The sequence below is a fragment of the Pan paniscus genome, chromosome 6, assembly GCF_029289425.2.
Source record: "Pan paniscus chromosome 6, NHGRI_mPanPan1-v2.0_pri, whole genome shotgun sequence".
In the NCBI taxonomy this organism is placed as follows: Eukaryota; Metazoa; Chordata; class Mammalia; order Primates; family Hominidae; genus Pan; species Pan paniscus.
In genome coordinates this window covers 8805174-8823569 of record NC_073255.2, presented here as the reverse complement: position 1 = coordinate 8823569, position 18396 = coordinate 8805174, and the positions used below count along the sequence as shown (strand labels likewise).

At 40.3% G+C, this 18396-nt stretch overlaps 1 protein-coding gene across 4 annotated transcripts in view; it reads right to left on the bottom strand.

Annotated features, from left to right (window-relative positions):
• Positions 1-18396, bottom strand: part of SDK1 (sidekick cell adhesion molecule 1) — a 963741-nt gene that overhangs the window by 394756 nt on the left and 550589 nt on the right. The gene's annotated exons all lie outside the window — the stretch shown is intronic.

Genomic DNA, 18396 nt, shown 5'->3' with positions numbered 1-18396 from the left:
ATATGACATAACAGGCTTTCAACAACAACAAAACTATTATGAGGCATATGAAAAAAAGCAAGGAAAAATACTCCACGAAGAGACAAAACAATGATCAGAAGAAGACTCAGACATGACATGGATCTTGGACCTATCAGACAAAGAATTTAAAACAACTATAGCTAATATGTTAAAGGCTCTAATGGTAAATAACATATAGGATCAGATGGGTAATTTCACACAAAAATGGAAACTATAAAAATAATTAAGTGAAAAAGAATTAAATGGAAATGATAGAAATCAGAAAAACAGTATTTAGATTAAAAATGCTTTTGATGGGCTCATGAGCAGACTTGAAAAGACTACTGAACTTGAAGATGGGTCAATAGAAATTAATCAATCTGAAATGCCAAGAGAAAAAACAAGGCAAACAAAACTAAATGGAGCATGCAAGCACTGTGGAAGAATATAAAACAGCCTAACATACACATAATTGGAATTATAAAATCAGAAAGAAAAACAGAAGGGACAGAAGAAATGGCTGAAAAAATAATGGGCTAGGATTTTCCAAAATTAGATGACAGACACCAAATCATCAAAGCTTAGAGGACATCAAGCAGCAAAACAAAACAAAACACAAACTCTACATCTAGTTATGATATTCAAACTACTGAAAAAGAAGGGACAAATAAAAAATATTTAAGGAAGCCAGAGGAAAAAACGACATATTGCCTACAGAGGAGCAAGATAAGAAATATAGCAGACTTCTTGGCAGAACTCATGCAAACAAGAAAACAGTGGAATTACATCAAATGTTGAAAGAAAAACATCTCAATACAGGATTCTACACCCAGTAAAAATATCCTCCAAAAGTGAAGGAGAAAGAAAGACTTTTCAGACAAAAACAAATCTCATGGAATTTACTGCCAGTACACATACTCTTCATGAAACATTAAATAAAATTCTTCAGGCAAAAGGAGTATGATATAGGTCAGAGACTGGGATAAATACGAAGACATGAAAAGCATCATAAATGGAATAAATGAAGGTAAATTAAAATTATTTATTTTTAAGTTCTCTAAAAGATTACTGACTGGTTAAAGCTGTAATAGTAAAAATATCTGGTGTGTTGATAGTATATGTAAAAGTAAAATGTATGACAATAATAGTAGAAGGAATGGGAGAGGGGAATTAGAAATATACTGTTATAAGGTCCTTATACTACATGTGAAGCAGCATAGCATTATGTGGAGGTAGATTCAGATTTTTAAATGTATATTGTAAACTCTATAGCATCCATGATGAAAGTTTTCAGAAAAAAGGTATTAAATCAGTGAAACCAAAAGCTACTCTTCGAAAATTTCAATAAAAGCAATAAATTTCTAGGCAGGCTAATTAAGAAAAAAGAGAAGGCACAACTAAAATATTTGAGTGGAATATGGTATCACTGCTGATATCACATATGTAAAAAAAAAAAAAAGATACCAAAAACAATCCTATGACCATAAATTCAACAACTTAGATGACATGAACTAATTCCTTGGGAAAAAAAGCTACAAAAACTCACTTAAGAAGAAAAACAACCTGAATAGTCTTATATGTATTAACAAAATTATATTTATAGTTGAAACCTTTAAAAACAAAATGAAATAAAACTCCAGACTCAGTGTCACTAGTTAAACCTTCCGAACATAACAACTCTATACAATATCTTACAGAAAATAAAAGAGAAGGGAACACTTCTCAACTCATTTTATGAGACTAGCATTTACCCTAATACCAAAGCTAGATAAACACATCACAAGCAAACGTAACTATGGATGAATAACTCTCATGAATACAGAATATAAACATTCTCACCAAAATGTTAGTAAATTGAATCCAGAAATATATAAAAGTACACAAAAGAATAATATATTATTACCAATTGGGATTCATCCAAGGATTGTAAGGTAAGTTCACCAATCTATGCAATTCACCAAATTAACAGACTAAATAAGAAAAAACAAAACAAATGATCATCTCAATAGATGCAAGAAAAGATTTGACAAAGTTCATAACAAAAACTCCCAGAAAATGAGAAATTGAAGGGAACTTCCTTAACCAAATATGGGACATCCACAAAATACATATAGCTAACATCAGATTTAATGGTAAAAGATAATGGCTTTTTCCCTTAAGATCAGGAATAAGGAGAGGTGGTTTTTTCTAACCACTCTGATAAAATCTGGACATTTGTCCCCTCCAAATCCCATGCTGTAATTTGATCCCTAGTGTTGGAGGTGGGGCCTGGTGGGTGGCGTTGGGGTCATGGGGGCAGATCCCTCATGAAAGGGTTGGTCACTCACTTTACTTAGTTCCCGGGAGGGCTGATTGCTAAAAGGAGTCTGGCGCCTCCCCCCCGCACTTGCTTCTGCTCTCGCCCTGTGATCTCTGCACACAGCCTCTCCTTTACTTTCCACAATGAATGGAAGCAGCCTGAGGTCTTCTCCAAAAGCAGAGCAGATGCTGGCACCGTGCTTCCTGCACAGCCTACAGAACCATGAGCCAAATAAACCTCTTTTCTTTATACATTACCCAGCCTCACGTATTCCCTTACAGTAACACAAATGGACTAAGACACATCCCCTGTACTACAGTCTATTCAGTCCTAACCAGTGCAACAAGGCCATACAGATTCGAGAGGAAGAAACACAATTCTCTCTATTCACAGATGAAATGATTGTCTATGTAGAAACTCCCACAGAATCTGTGAAAAAAGCTTCTGTAAATAATAAATGAGTTTAGCAAGATGGCGAGATAAAAGGTCAATATATAAGGACCAATTGTATTATATACCAGCAATGAACAATGGGAATTTGGGGGAAAGATTAAAAAACCCAAAACTACCATTTACACTAGCACCAAAAAAAAAAAGTCAAGAAATACTTAGGTATAAATATCGACATATGTGCAGGATCTATCTGCTAAACACTACAAAATGCTGATGAAAAAGATCAGATGACCGAAATAAACAGAGAGGTACAGCATGTTCGTGGATTGGTAGATCAATGTTATGAAGATGTCAACTTCGTCCAATTTGATCTATAGTTTAATACAATACCAATCAAATAATCTCTGCAAAATAACTGACCAGTACCCTTCCAAAGTATCAAGGTCATAAAAAACAAGGAAGGGATGAGAAACTGTTATTATGCATTTTGGAGGAGACTAAGAACATAAAACAACTAAATGCAACATGATGCCTTGGAGTGGATACTGCAACAGACAAAAAACATTAGTGGAAAAATGGGTAAAATCTACATAAACTCTGTAGTTTGGTTAATGGTAATGTACCAATGTTAATTTGTTCATTTTGATAAGTTTATTATGGTTATATACAAAGTTAATGTTACAGGAAACTGGATGAAGGGTATATGGGAACCGTCTGTGCTAACTTTGCAACTCTTCTGTAAATCTAAAATTATTTAAAATTAAAAGTTTACTTTTTTTTTCTTTTTTACAAAAAGGTAAATGGTACCTGCTAGAGACTTCCCTCAAAAGGTCAGGGAAGGACTAGCATAACGAGAGCATCTTGAAGGAGCAGTGGGAGACAGGAATAAAAACTATTTACTTTAAAATTATGACACCCGCTAAGTCCTTCTTGTTCAGTATAACAGCTACATCCTCATTGAGCACTCCTTTTACTCCTGATGGCCATCATCTTCCCCTGGAAATTGACACATAAGGTCAGTTCCCTCAGCTTAAAAGGGGCCAAGTCGCTGTAAAAATAACGAGAAGTAGCAATCACTTTATATATTAGAATAAATTTATAGAATGAGAAAATTAAGTTGAATACATCAAAAATCCATGGAAACTATGGCCCCTAGTTTATAATATCTTTATGGAGTCTTAAAAGCAAAATATTATATAGCTTTACATAAACTTCCCTGAATGCTGACCAAGGCTTTGTATTAAAGAATGATGCATTTTTAAATGCCTTTTATCATTTTGATCATTTTTACTTTTAATGATGCAATGACAGAACTCCATTTATGCAGAACCTTTTGCACTGCACTTAGATGGATGATCCTAAGTAAATCCATGAGATTTTTAACTTGCAATACTGAGGTAACAATAAATACAACATGGCATTTATTTCAAATATAATAATTTCAACAGCATTTTCTTTTCCTACCCTGTGGGAACCAAAGGAACCAATGTATTATTTGTTAGAGTTTGCAAGCAACGTGTTAGGTTGGTTTTTAATTTAAATGTACACTGTAGCCCCCTCCTCCTTTTTGCTGAGTAGCAAGACATCTCCATGTGCAGTGGACTGCCTGAGAGAGCCAGTGTCTCTCAATGTCAGGTGAGATCTCAAAATCTAAAATTTCAGAAGTTAAAAACAGTGTACCCACATTTTCTGATTTGCAAGAAAAATAGATGTGGCCCGTGGAAGCCGAGTGCTGAGCAAGCAGGGAGGGGAGGAGCTGCTGGGAAGAGGACGCAGCGGGCTGGGGGCACAGGGTGGCCGCTGCAGGAAGCCTGGAGCTGACCCCGAAGCCCAGCTATCCTGCTTCCCTCTGGGCTTGCACACCTGACTGAAATCTTAGAGGAATGAAAAATACAGGCCAGGCGTGGTGGCTCACACCTGTAATCCCAGCACTTTGGGAGGCCGAGGCAGGCAGATCACCTGAGGCCAGGAGTTTGAGACCAGCCTGGCTAACATGGTGAAACCCCGTCTCCACTAAAAATACAAAAATTAGCTGGGCCTGGTGATGGACGCCTGTAATCCCATCTACCCGGAAGGCTGAGGCAGGAAAATTGCTTGAACCCGGGAGGTGGAGATTGCAGTGGGCCGAGACTGCATCACTGCACTCCAGCCTGGGCGACAGAGTGAGACCCTGCCTCAAAGAAAAAAAAGAAATGAAAAATACAACTGTGCCAAAAAGCACACTGTTAGTTTCCACTTTTTTGGGGAAAAAAAAAATCTTCAACTGACAACGCTCTGCAGCCCAGTACAATCTCCCACACAGAATCACCAGAATCAGCTTTGTTTTTCCCAAATGAGAAATGTCGGCTGACTTCATATTTCCCTTTTGTATTATTGCCTTCCAACAATGTAATGTAGTCATTTACATTTTCTCATACGGAGCAATGATACTGTACACATCATTTATTCAGCTCAGAATATTAGGGAACAAAAGCAAGCAGGGTCAATGTTTCTCACTCTGAAGGCTGAAATGACGCCAATGAAACCCCTTTTTATAAACAGCAGCCCATGACCCGGGACCTATGTGTGCAAATTACAGGTAACAGATGTACCCCTGGAAGTGCCCTTGGTTTATGAAGACACACAATAAAAGGTGCATATGTACATTTATGCTGATGTTTGGAATTGGGATGCAAGTCTAGACTGTTTATCAGGGCAGAATGCAGTATTAAAATAGTAGTATATTATTGTGGGAGAAAATGATAGATGAAAGAACAGGGTTGGACCATAATACTAGAGCAAATTACATTATCTGATTGTAAAGGCCCCCCATCTATTTTATCTAACAGTAATGCAAATTATGTTTTCAACTAAAATAGCAAATTCATTAACCAGTTGTCACCTAGTCTGTAAAGCCGACTTTAATAAGGTGGCTTTCTTTTCCTATTCCTTCTTTAATAAAGTAGAGTTCCTCCGCACAGACAGTTTTAACCTCATTATATCAAGGGTCCGCTTGATGGTATTTAATAACTACAGTGCTTCCCTGAGACAAATCCTGCCAGCTCATGTACCAATCATTGGAATAAACTAAGCGGCACATTTTTCAGAATCAATGATTGGTGACAGATTTATTTTTTTACCAATAAACAATAAACAATAACACTTCTAGCAGGTGATGTCAGGTTACCTGATTATATTTCTTCCCAATTTATAAGGCTGACCTATGACTCATTCCTTTGGGTCATTTCTTTTGAACTTTCCACGCCACACAGCTGCAGTCCTTCATGATGGCAGCCAAATATGCCAGGATTAACATTCCGTGAAACATTCAAACCAAAATGACTCTCGAGTTATGAAATAGGGTTTTTCCAAGAAGTTTTACACAATCTGTGGAGTCTGATCATCTCGAGAAAGAAAGAAAGGATAAGTCATGGTCTGCCAGAAATGATATTTATTTCTTCCATGGAAAAAAAAAGAACATGTTCATGCAGCAGAGATCCATGCATAGTCAAGGAATGATAGCAAAGAAATAAAACACAGTTATTTCTAAAGAAAATTCTGATTTAAGAAACAAGCACGCTACCTCAAAGCCAGAAAATAAGCCAGAGATCAAAAACCATATTTTAGGTGATGTGGTTTGGCTTTGTCCCCACCCAAATCTCATCTTGAATTCCCATGTATTGTGGGAGGGACCTGGTGGGAGGTAACCAAATCATGGAAGCAGGTCTTTCTCATGCTGCTGTTGTGATAGTGAGTAAGTCTCACGAGATCTGACGGTTTTATAAAGAGAAGCTCCCCTGCACAAGCTCTCTCTCTTTGCCTGCAGCCACCCATGTAAGAAGTGACTGGTCCCTCCTTGCCTTCCACCATGATTGTGAGGCCACCCCAGCCATATGACATTGTGAGTCCATTAAACCTCTTTTTCTTCCCAGTCTCGGGTATGTCTTCATCAGCAGCGTGAAAATGGACTAATACATTAGGTTTTTAAAAATGGCTTAATCAAAAGGGCTGCATTTTTATATACCCTCACACCAAAATAATCAAATTCTAGTTTCTTCACGTGCTTGAGAAAAACATGCTTTCAATGAAGAGTCCACTCTTTTTCTCTCCTGTGTTAGGGGCCTATTTTTTTCTTTGGCCAGTTTGAACTCAGAACAAAACTGGCCAAGGTCAATTTTAATTTCATTTCAATCCAACTTAAAATCAAGCTTTTTCTGTGTTTGATTGAAGCTTAATTTTTCTTAGCTTTTACAGCACCACTTGGAAAAATACGGCTTTTCCATTAGCTCGGGGAATGAAGGCCTGTGCCCACTCATACCAGCCACGTTTATCTCCACATGGGAGCCACTTTGTTGTTAACCTGCCAGAAGAACAGAGGATGGCAGAGCTGGTGCATTTCACCAGCCTAAGGCCTACCAAGGAGACTGAGCTGAGGGCTGTGGATGGATGCCATGTGTTCTCTCGGCAGTCCAGCTTCCAAGGCTAATGGGTTCAAGGTCAAACTCTTCAGCCTGGACATCAAAGTCCTTCACAGTCTGTCCTTACGCTTCCTCTCAAGTGGTTCCTCCACAGCCAGTATCCCTAAACACAGCATGCCATTCCTGTGCCCTGGGAAAAGTACGCTTCCCCACTCTAACCAGCCTAGTGTCTGTATGCCTCACCATCAATGCTCAGTCTCTCTTTTCAATTAATCTGTGGTCCATGGATTATGGGCAGGGGCAGGGGAGTCCCCGACCTCCCTGGAATTGCATGAAAACTTGTGCGTGCATGCACTGTTCTGGAGAGCCTCTCCTCAAAATTCATCATCTCATCCTGCCCTCCCCTTGGGAGCTGTAACCCAGCTATTCTGGCCTTCTTTCCCTACACACAAAAAAGTCCTGCCTTCCTAAGGCCTGTGTACTTGTTCTCTCTGCTGAGAGAATTACTTGGCCCCCTTTCATCGTTCAAAGCACAGATCACTCTCTGGAACGATCACAGTTATGTGCTTGTTGACTTGCTTGTTGCCTTTCCCCACTGGAATCAGAACTCAGAAGAGCAGGGTCATCTTTGTTCTCCTTGTCCTAGAATTCCCTGAGCCTGGAATGGGGCCTCTCCAGTGAGAGATGCACAATCAGTATTTATTGAAGTAATGAATGCATAAGTGAATCAGCTCTTCAGTGTGATCTGAGACCAAAGTAAGGCTCAATATGGTGGTTGTGAATGAGAGAATTCAGCCTCCCAAGAACTGAAAGGACTTTATGCATGTATTCTAAAATAGCTAAAAAGTCAACTAACAAAATATATTCATAATGTTTTATTCTGTCTTCTGTCACTCTGCCTCCTTTTCCTTTCAATCCCATCTCATCCTTCGCATCCCCATCTCCTTTCTGATCTGTGTACCAGCGGGTCCGCTGCTGCTCTCTCTGCTTTTCAAATACACACTTAAAGTGTGTTTATGTAGGACTACGAGGGCTTCTTTTCCCTGTGGAGCTCAAAATAACTTCTGAAAAGATGTTGGTGCTAGTGATCTTGGGTTATTTAGAAGAAAAATCCATAAAACTGATGGGTTAAGAATGGAGGTGAAGCCAGACATAGTGGCTCATGCCTGTAATCCCAGCGTTTTGGGAGGCTTGAGGCCAGGAGTTTCAGACCAGCCTGGGCAACATAGTGAGACCTCATTGCTAAAAAAAAAAAAAAAAATAGCCAGACGTGGTGGTACACACCTGTAGTCCCAGTTACTTGAGGCGCTGAGGTGGGAGGATCACTTGAGCCCAGGAGTTTGAAGCTGCGGTGAGCTGTGATTACACCACTGCGCTCCAACCTGGGCGACAGAGCGAGACCTTGTCTCCAAAATAAAATAAAACAAAATAAAAGAACTGAGGCGAAATAGACACCTGGTTTCTATCTGGTGGCTATTCTTTCATTTCTGCCTACAAGGCATACATATTTGTAAATGGCATGTCACATGTCAAAACATTTTGAGTCTGTCGGTCTTACTCCTCTCCACATTCCCACATCCCTCCAAAGGGAGTGGGATGAAATGCTCTTCTGCATTCTCTCCTTTCTCCCACCAACTCACCCTTTAGGCCAACCCACTCTCACTTCTTCAGGAGGATCACCAAGCCTCCCACACTCCCTGCTTCCACAACCTCCAGCTCCTTGGGCCCTCCTGCTCCATCTGCTGTGGCTCAGATGGGGCTTCCTATGAATCTCATCTCTGTGAACGTTCATCACTTCCCAAGACGGGGGTATGACATGTCCTTCCTTTCTATTCCTGTCAGTAAAACGTGCTGGAGAGCACAGGGACCTCATGCCACAGCCAAGACGTCTGAGTGGTTAGGAGACTGAAGAAATGTATAGGAAATGTGCTCAGAGTTAGCACCCCTGAGAGACCAGTGGTCAGAGAGCAAGATCAAATGGGACAGTCTGTTAAACATGGAGGATTTGTGCCGGGGGAAAATGCTTCTTACTCACAACTGTTTTCTTCTTTGTGGAGAGAATGCACTATCATCACTACTGGTATTAGTGATCCACTATTGTCATTCCCTCTTTCTCTGCTCCCTCATTCTTTCCCTCACTGGGGAAAGAAGTGTGACTGAGCTAATTGGTGAATTTGGGAGCAATAAACAGGGTGTATTCCCTGGGGCTCCTTCCTCTTTCACATTACTAAGCAGGCTAGACCAGGAGGCACACCAGCTCTGCCCCTCACATCCCCAGGGCTGTCTGAGACTGGGTTGCCAAGGTCAGCTGTGCCCCTCATGTCCTTGGGGCTGTCTAAGACTGGGTGGCCAAGTTCAGCTCTGGTTTTGTTGTCTGGAAACTTACTTTCTTGCAGAGATATTAGCCACATCTCTAATATCCGTGTATTAGTTATAAAGACAATATTTTAACTTCCTATCTGCTTTACCCTTTTGTCTTATTCTTCAACAGATGGAGATGTCAGGCAGGAAAGAGAAGGGACAGTTTACTGAATCTCTGCCCACAACAACTATCAACATATACTGACCTTCTTTCCCTCCCAAAGCCCCATTAAAATGACAGCAAAAGATATGTAAAAATGATTGACTATAAAAACAAAGTGAACAGAATGGGAAACGTAAGGAGAAGAGAAGTAAACTTGATCCCTGCCCAAATTGACATAAACACAATTTTTATTGTATGTGTAAACATATTAGAAGTGAGCCAGTTCCAGGCACGGTGAATGAAAAATAGACCAGCCTATCTCTTTGTACTAAGTAGAATGTTTATTATGAAAACAAACAAAAACAAAAACAAAAAACAGAAATTAAGTGCTGGCAAGGATATGAAAAAATTGGAACCTGTGTGCACTATGGATGGGAATGTGACCACTGTGGTCAATGTGGAAAACAGTATGATGTGTCCCCAAAAAGCTAAACATCGACTTACCATGCAACCCAGCAATTCCACTCCCAGGTATATACCCAAAGAAACTGTAAGCAGACTTGAACAAGTATCTGTATACCCATGTTCATAGCAGCAGATTCACAACAGCCAAAAGGCAGAAACAACCCAAGCGCCCGTCCAGGAATAAGTGGATAAACCAATGGGGTCCATCCGTAGGATGGAATATTCTTCAGCCTTAACAAGGAAGGAATTCTGACAACTGCTACAACATGGATGAACCTTGAAGACATTGCGCTGAGTGAAAGAAGCCAGTCATAAAAGGACTCATACTGTATCATTCTGCTTCTATGACCTTCACAGAGTAGGAACATTCAGAGAGAGAAAGTAGAACAAAAGTTATAGAGAGAGTGAGGATGCTGAAGAGGGAGGATGATGAAGAGTTATGCTGTAATGAGTGCAGCGTTTCTGTTTGGCACGATGGAAAAGTTCTGGAAATGGATGGTGGTAATTGGTGGTGCAACAATATGAATGTGCTTAATAACATGAAGTTGTACATGCAAACATAGTTAAAATGGTAACATTTATGCAATATATATATTTTGCCACAGTTAAAATAAAATGGGCCAGCCAGGCAATGGGGTGCCAATCTCAAAAGGGCAGTAAGGCAACAGTGGAAATGCTGAGAACTGGAGAAAAGTTTCAGGCAGAATTTCCCTCACTGGAAAGGTCTCTGATAATTCAATGGTGGGAGAGGTAAGGAACCCAGGAGGCAAGCAGGGCTGACACTATTCATTCCCTGTGTTCCTTTAAGGAGTCTGGGTCATCTTGCTAAGTAGATAATCCAGCCTGGAACAGAAGTGAATGGCTCAGGAGGACAGGAACCAGGCTGAGGGTTTGCACCAGCAGTCCTCTGCTCATCCTCTAAGGCAGGGGTCCCCAACCTCCAGGCCGCAGACTGGTATGGGTTCCAGGCCTCTTAGGAACTGGGCTGCACAGCAGGAGGTGAGCTGCTGGTGAGTGAGCATTACCGCCTGAGCTCCCCCTCCTGTCAGATCAGCGGTGGCATTGGATTCCCATAGAAGCACAAACCCTATTGTGAACTGTGCACGCCAGGGATCCATGTGGGTTGCACGCTCCTTATGAGAATCTAATGCCTGAACACCCTGAAACCATCCCTACCCACCATGAAAAATGTTTTATGTCTTCCACAAAACTGCTCCCTGGTACCAAAAAGGTTGGGGACGGCTGCTCTAAGGAGCACTGGAGTGTGGAACTAAGAGAGGTCCCAAATAAACCACTAGTAACTCAAGCTCAAATTTTTTTCAGAAAAAGCCTGACGTATTAAAAAGCCTGACATTTCAAGTGAAAATAAGGAAGAGACTAAGTGAAAGTCACTGACTATTCAAGCTTTGCCTAACAAGTAATTCAGATAACCACTTTTTCCAACTCAGGAATTAGGAAGCATTATCTGAGAAAGGAATCTTTCTGATGCATAAACATTAAAAAGTCTGACAAAGTTACAAAAGTTATCCTAGTTATGTTATGCATTAACACATACCCTTTACCAAAAAGAAGACATTGTCAAAAATCATTCTATTCCCACAAGATTTGCTCGCTGTGCCACAACAACACAGACCAAGACTGCACCAGCCTGGAAATGCTGTCTGAACCAGGGATCTGTCAATCCTGGCTGCAGACAGAAATTACCTGGGGAACTTTAAAAGGTACTAGCGCCCTGCTTCCTCCCCCAGACATTCTGATGTAATTGGTCTGAGTGTTTTCTGGGACTTTCCAAAGCTCCCCCATGTGGTTCAAATATGCAGCCACTGCTGAGAACTGGTCTAAATAAAGGAAAGCAATTTCCTAAGCATTGCGTAAGTAGATGGATCTGTCCATGTAGTAATTCAAATGAGATGTTTGTGCAGGAAACTCCCCCACCCACCATTGGCAAGGAGCTTTTTCAAACCGTGCTCTGGGAAACATTTATACACAATAATACTCGGCAGCCTTTGTTTGCTGCCAGGTCACTTAAGGCAGGGTCACTAGAGTCTCCAGGACGCTCTGCAGGTTTTTGTGTAGGAGCTCTGGAGTGCCACAGCTCCTGGCATTGTTTACCACCTTTACATTGGGACAGATAAACACAAACTCTTTTAATTCAGTAATCAGGACAGATAATTACATCCTCTTAATTGTTTTCTTTTTTCAGCTTAGGTTCACATTGATGGGAGAGGGTAAAATTAGTCCACAAGCCATGTGAAGTTTGCTACTTTGCTGATTAAAGCCTTAATTGATTCAGAATGTTTTACAAATCAATCTTGGTGAATTACTTCAGGCTCATGAAGACAGCTTATAAAGAAGTGTTAGCCCCAAATAAGGTTTTGAATGAGCACCAAGTTAACAGACATCCCTTCTGGTGAAGACATTCAAGTTCTCCATAGTATGGAAATGAGTCTTGCTTTCTCCCATTTGTGTTCAAATTACTCATTCCATTTGTTTTTGGTGGCACCCAAGCAGCAGGGGGTCAGTGGAAACTGTTCAGTTTGAAGCACCCAAGCACTCCCCAAGCCCAAAAATGCCTGCACAGTGATTACTACCCTCCTGCAAGCACCAAAACAATCAAGCAAGAAGATGCTTCAACTTTAAAGATACCGAATGGAACTACAAGCGAATTTTGCTTAAACAAATACATAGATGACTTAAATAACTAGTGGAGAGTAAAATGACAGCACTGTCTTTCCTGATCTTTTTGCACGGCGCTGCATTTACCTTTGCATATAATATTGCATCCTAGCTACATAATAGGCTCTTCAATCATCCTTCTCAGGAACATTAGGACTGTTTCCAGTTGACACGAGGACAAACACCCTTACGCGTGTCTCCCTGCGATCATGTGCAACTATTTTTCACAGCAGTAGACTGAAGGGTTACAGAGCTTGGACATTCATCATTATAATCGTGTCGGCCTAAAAGGAAGTGGCTGAGACACAAAATATAGAGAGTTTACTTGAGCCAAAGTGGGGACAGCTGCCCAGAAGACTGAGACCCCGCTAACCTTGGATGTGAGCTTCATTCGGCCTTTGTTGCAAGCAGGTTTTTAAAGGCAAAAAGCGGGGGACAGGGAGTGGGCTGATCAAGTTTTTTTTGGTCAGCAATTCTCATTGGTTTACAGGAATCACATTGATTAGTGATTGGCTGCATATTGTTAAACTATAGGGTGTGGGTTACAGTGTCAGGTGCGGCATTATCAAGTTAATTTATAGCTACTTGTGGCAAAAAACAGCAGTTTCAAGAGATGAATACAGGCCTCCAAGGGGAGAGGAGGACATGATTGCTACGTCATTTTAATGTCTCTCTGGGCCTGATAATTTAAAAGGACTCACATCCCTCAAATAAAAGTTATTTTCTCAATAGATATCACCAAATTGCTCCCAAAAATGGCTGTATTAATTTACACATCAATTGCATTTTGAAAATTCCATTATCCTTTTGCCCTGCTCAACACTTGATATTATCAAACTTCTTAAATGTTTGACAACTTGAGTGAAAATTTATAGTTTGCCTTAATTTGGATTTCCTAGATGAAAAGTCAACTTGACCATCTTTTCATGCATTTACTGGCAATATGTTTTCATCACCTATCAACCTTCTTGTCAAATCCTTTGCCCATCTTTTTTTCACTGTCTTTTTTCGAGTGATTACCTCTAAAAAGACTTTGTAGATTGACTATGTTGCAAATATTTTCTTCCAGTCTGTCTTTTGTCTCAATTTTGTTATAGGGCCCCTTTGTTACATAGAGGTTTTAAATTTTGATGCAATAAAATATTTCTATCACTCTGGGAGGCTGAGGCAGGCGGATCACGAGGTCAGGAGAGTGAGACCATCCTGGCTAACTTGATGAAACCCCGACCCTACTAAAAATACAAAAAACTTAGCCAGGAGTGGTGGCGGGCACCTGTAGTCCCAGCTACTCGGGAGGCTGAGGCAGGAGAATGGCGTGAACCTGGGAGGTGGAGCTCGCAGTGAGCCGAGATCATGCCACTGCACTCTAGCCTGGGCGACAGAGTAAGACTCTGTCTCAAAAAAAAAAAAAAATTTCTATCAGTTCTTTTGTTGCTTTAAAACTTTGTTTCTTAAAAAAGATCTTCCCCACACAGTCATTATTTTCTAAGGATGTAGTTTTGTATTTTGCATGTATATGTTTAACCTATTTGCAATGGATCTGGAGAAGTGTGATGTGAGTGACACAGGTGTGGTGGGCAGTGTGGTAACTCAGTGTTGACTTAACCCCTGAAAATCACTTTCAGCCAATGAGCATCTGGCTGTCCCCTGGGGATGGTAATGGAAGTTGGCCTTATAAGACAAAAGAGAAGGAATTTTTATGGCGTGACTTTCTTTGTCGGTTGATAATGTAACAGGACGCACCATGTCCAAACTGCCGCCAGCTGCCATCTTGGTTTGGGATGAAGCCAATGCTGAGAATGGTAGAGCAGAAAGACAGAAAAAACTCAGGTCTTTACAACATCATGAGCCACAGTGGGCACCTACAGCCTGCTTTTAATTACCTTACTGAAAAAAAAAAACAAAAACAGCGTGAGTTGAGGTTTTCTGTTACTGAAGTTCAAAGTGCCTGATAAGTGTATTTCACTATGGAAGAACTGCAACTACCCTGATGCCATCATGCAATGACAGCCTCAAGCCATGAGCAAAGGCCCCCTAGGAGGAGCTACCTTGGAAGGAGACCTCCAGCCCAGCCTCCCAGCTAGGCAGGTGGATCAAAGTTGAGCCCCCCACCATCACCTGCTGAGCCCTTTTCCAATTCATGACCCACAAAATCTTGAGCAAAAGAAAAATATGGGCCGGGCTTGGTGGCTCACGCCTGTAATCCCAGCACTTTGGGAGGCCGCGGCGGGTGGATCATGAGGTCAGGAGTTTAAGACCATCCTGGCTAACACGGTGAAACCCCGTCTCTACTAAAAGTACAAAAAATTAGCCGGGCATGGTGGTGGGCGCCTGTGGTCCCAGCTACTCGGGAGGCTGAGGCAGGAGAATGCCGTGGACCTGGCGGGTGGAGCTTGCAGCGAGCCGAGATCACGCCACTGCACTCCAGCCTGGGTGACAGAGTGAGACTCCATCTCAAAAAAAAAAAAAAAGAAAAAAGAAAAATATGAGGTTTTAGACAACTAAATTTTGGGACAACTGTTATACTAGATAACCAAAAACAACACTATTGTTCATTCTTATTGTAGTATCACAAATTTATTACTTGATGTTTGCAAATACACTTTGACACCTGATAGGGAAATTCTTCCTTCGTTTTTTGCTTACTTTTAAAGCTTGTACTGGGACTTGTGCTTCCTAGAAGGATGGTATAGATATACCATTCCCTATTCCCCCTGCTACACAACAACAAAAAACCCTGGGTCTTATACACAAACCAAACATAGACGACTTGGAAAGGTGGGTCAAATACCCTTTTGAAAATTTTTCTACATTCAGCCTTCATCCTTCCTTTCCAGAAAGGAAGTTAAGCTTCTTGTGATTTTTTTTCCTGGGTATTTTTTGAATTCACTTAGATGTATATACATGTAGTAATAAAATATATAAAGTATTGTTTTGCAGTTTTGTTTTTTTGAGATGGGCCCAGGGTGGTTTTGAACTCCTGGGCTCAGCAATCCTCCCGCTCTTAGCCTCCTGAGTAGCTGGGATTACAGGCATGTGCCACGGTGGCTGACTTATGTTTTGTGTTTTTTTAAAAAAAGATATCATATTATATGTACTGTTCAGCAATTTTCTTTTTTCTCCACACAAAAACGTATCTTGCAGGTGTAGCCATTCTCATATGTACAAATTTACCTCATTATCCTTAACTAATCCACTGTATTCCATAGCATGAATATACTATGGTTTAAACCATTCATTATTAAGGCTTCCATATTAACTTCAGAATCATCTTGACAAGTTCCATGATTTACCGAATTTATAGATTTGGGGAGAGGTGACAACTTTACATAATTGAGTCTTTCCATCCATGTATATGGTATATCACACTATTTGTTCCTTTTAAAAATCGTCATTAAAGTTCTATAGATTCTTAACTATTTCTTGATCAGTTTATTCAAAAATATTTAATAGCTTGCTTGCTACAGTGAATGGTATGTTCCTATTTTACTGTATTTCTATTAAATTTCTCTTATTCCTGATGAACAGGAAAAAGAATTTTTCCATATCTATCTTATATGTAGCCACCCTTCAGAACTCTCTCATTAATCCTAATATTCAGTTTATTATCTTAGGTTTTCTTTCATTTTTTTTTTTTGAGACAGGGTCTTACTCTGTCAGCCAGGCTGGAGTGCAGTGGTGCCATCATAGATCACTGCAGCCTTGACCTTCTGGGCTCAAGCAATCCTCCCACCTCACCGTCTCAAGAAGCTGGAACTACAGGCATGCACCACCACACCTGGTTAATTTTTTAAATTATTTTTTGTAGAAATGGGGTCTCACCATGTTGCCAAGGCTGGTCTTGAACTCCTGGGCACAAACAATCCCCCTGCCTTGTCCTCCCAAAGTGCTGGGATTACAGGTGTGAGCCGTCACACCCAGCCTGTCTTAGGTTTTCTACGCAAGTAATCATATCACCTGAAATAATGACAGTTTGCTCTTTTTCTAATATCTATACCTTTTTCTTTTCAGTTGCTTTTTCCCCTTTCTCCCCCCCCCCCGCTTCCATTTTGTCCCGCTGCACTGACTGTGTCCTGAGTACAATGTTAATAGGAGACATCTTTCCCCAGATTCAGACTTCAAACTTAATGCTTCCAATAATTTATCATTATGTTGTTTCCAGTAGATTTTTGTTAGATTCCCTCTATTTAGATGTTTTCCCTCTATACCCAGGTGACTAAGAGTAATTTTTTTCAGTTAATAGGAGTTGATTTTTTCATAGTGTAATTCTGAACCATCCTTACATTTTCAGGGATTCAATCTACTTGGTTATGGTATATTGATTATGACTTGTAATGTCTTGGTAGAGCCTTCCTTTTCAGCAGGAAATATCCCTCTTTGTCCATTTTAACAGTTTACCTTGAATTCTAAGTTTTCTTATATTAATGTTGCTCAACCTAATCAACATGGTTAATGTTTGACATGTTTTCATACTATGCAATTAAAAAATTTATATCCTATAAGTAGCATATAACATAGCTGTTTTTTGAGGTGGAGTTTCGCTCTTGTTGCCCAGGCTAGAGTGCAGTGGTGTGATCTCGGCTCACTGCAATCTCCGCCTCCTGTGTTCAAGCGACACTCCTGCCTCAGCCTCCTGACTACCTGGGATTACAGGTGCCCGCCACCATGCCCGGCTAATTTTTGTACTTTTAGGAGACATGGGGTGTCACCATGTTGGCCAGGCTGGTCTTGAACTCCTGATCTCAGGTGATCCACCTGCCTCGGCCTCCCAAAGTACTGGGATTGCAAGCGTGAGCCACCATGCCCGGCCAGCTGCTTTTTATTGTTTTTTTGGTTTGTTTGTTTGTTTGTTTGTTTTAACATTACCTGAAAAGCTCTGTCCTTTAGAGTTGGGTTGAAATTAGTCTTGTTAGTCAAAATTAGTCACATTTACTGAGATTATTAATCTATTTGAACTACCTGATATTTTATGCATTTATTTTGCCAAAATTCTAGGTTGTTTCATTTTTTAAACCCTCTTTTCGTATATTTTCTTGATCAGATTTACATTATTTTTTTCTCCAGTAGTTGGGAAGTCATGAATTCAGTTTCTATTCTTCTACTAGCTACCCTTAAATTTTTAACATTTACAGAAACTTACTTTTTCCTTGTATCTAGACTGAATCAATAAGCATATCCTTCCCTTAAGCAAGATAAGGAAATTAGTATGCATTTTCTTTATTCCTCCCTTATTCCACATCTCTCTTCTCCCCAGTCTTCCAAAATCTCTGCTTGATAACTCTTGGAATGTTAGTTCTGTATTAATGCTATCAATAATAAACATTTAGATTTAACAGTAAGTTTCAGTAAATTCTTTATTATTACTTCATTTTTATGCAGCTTTTTTACTGCTGGAGTACACCATTTATTAATTCTTTCACCATTCATTAATTGAAGCTTTAGAGACTCTGAATATCTGAAAAAGTCTTAGTCTTCACTTCATTTTGACCCTTCAAAGGCAGCACAGATTTCCACATTCTTAAGTTTTCCCCTCAGAACTTTGACTAAAAGAGCCTCCACATCCACCCCAGGATCTTTTAGTATATTGTGTTGTAAGTTTTTTGTTTGTTTCTATTTTATTGGCACCCAATGGCCTCTTTGTCTTTCTGCAGCTATGTAAAATTGCCTAGGGCTTCTTTGTACATTACCTCCCCCACATTCCC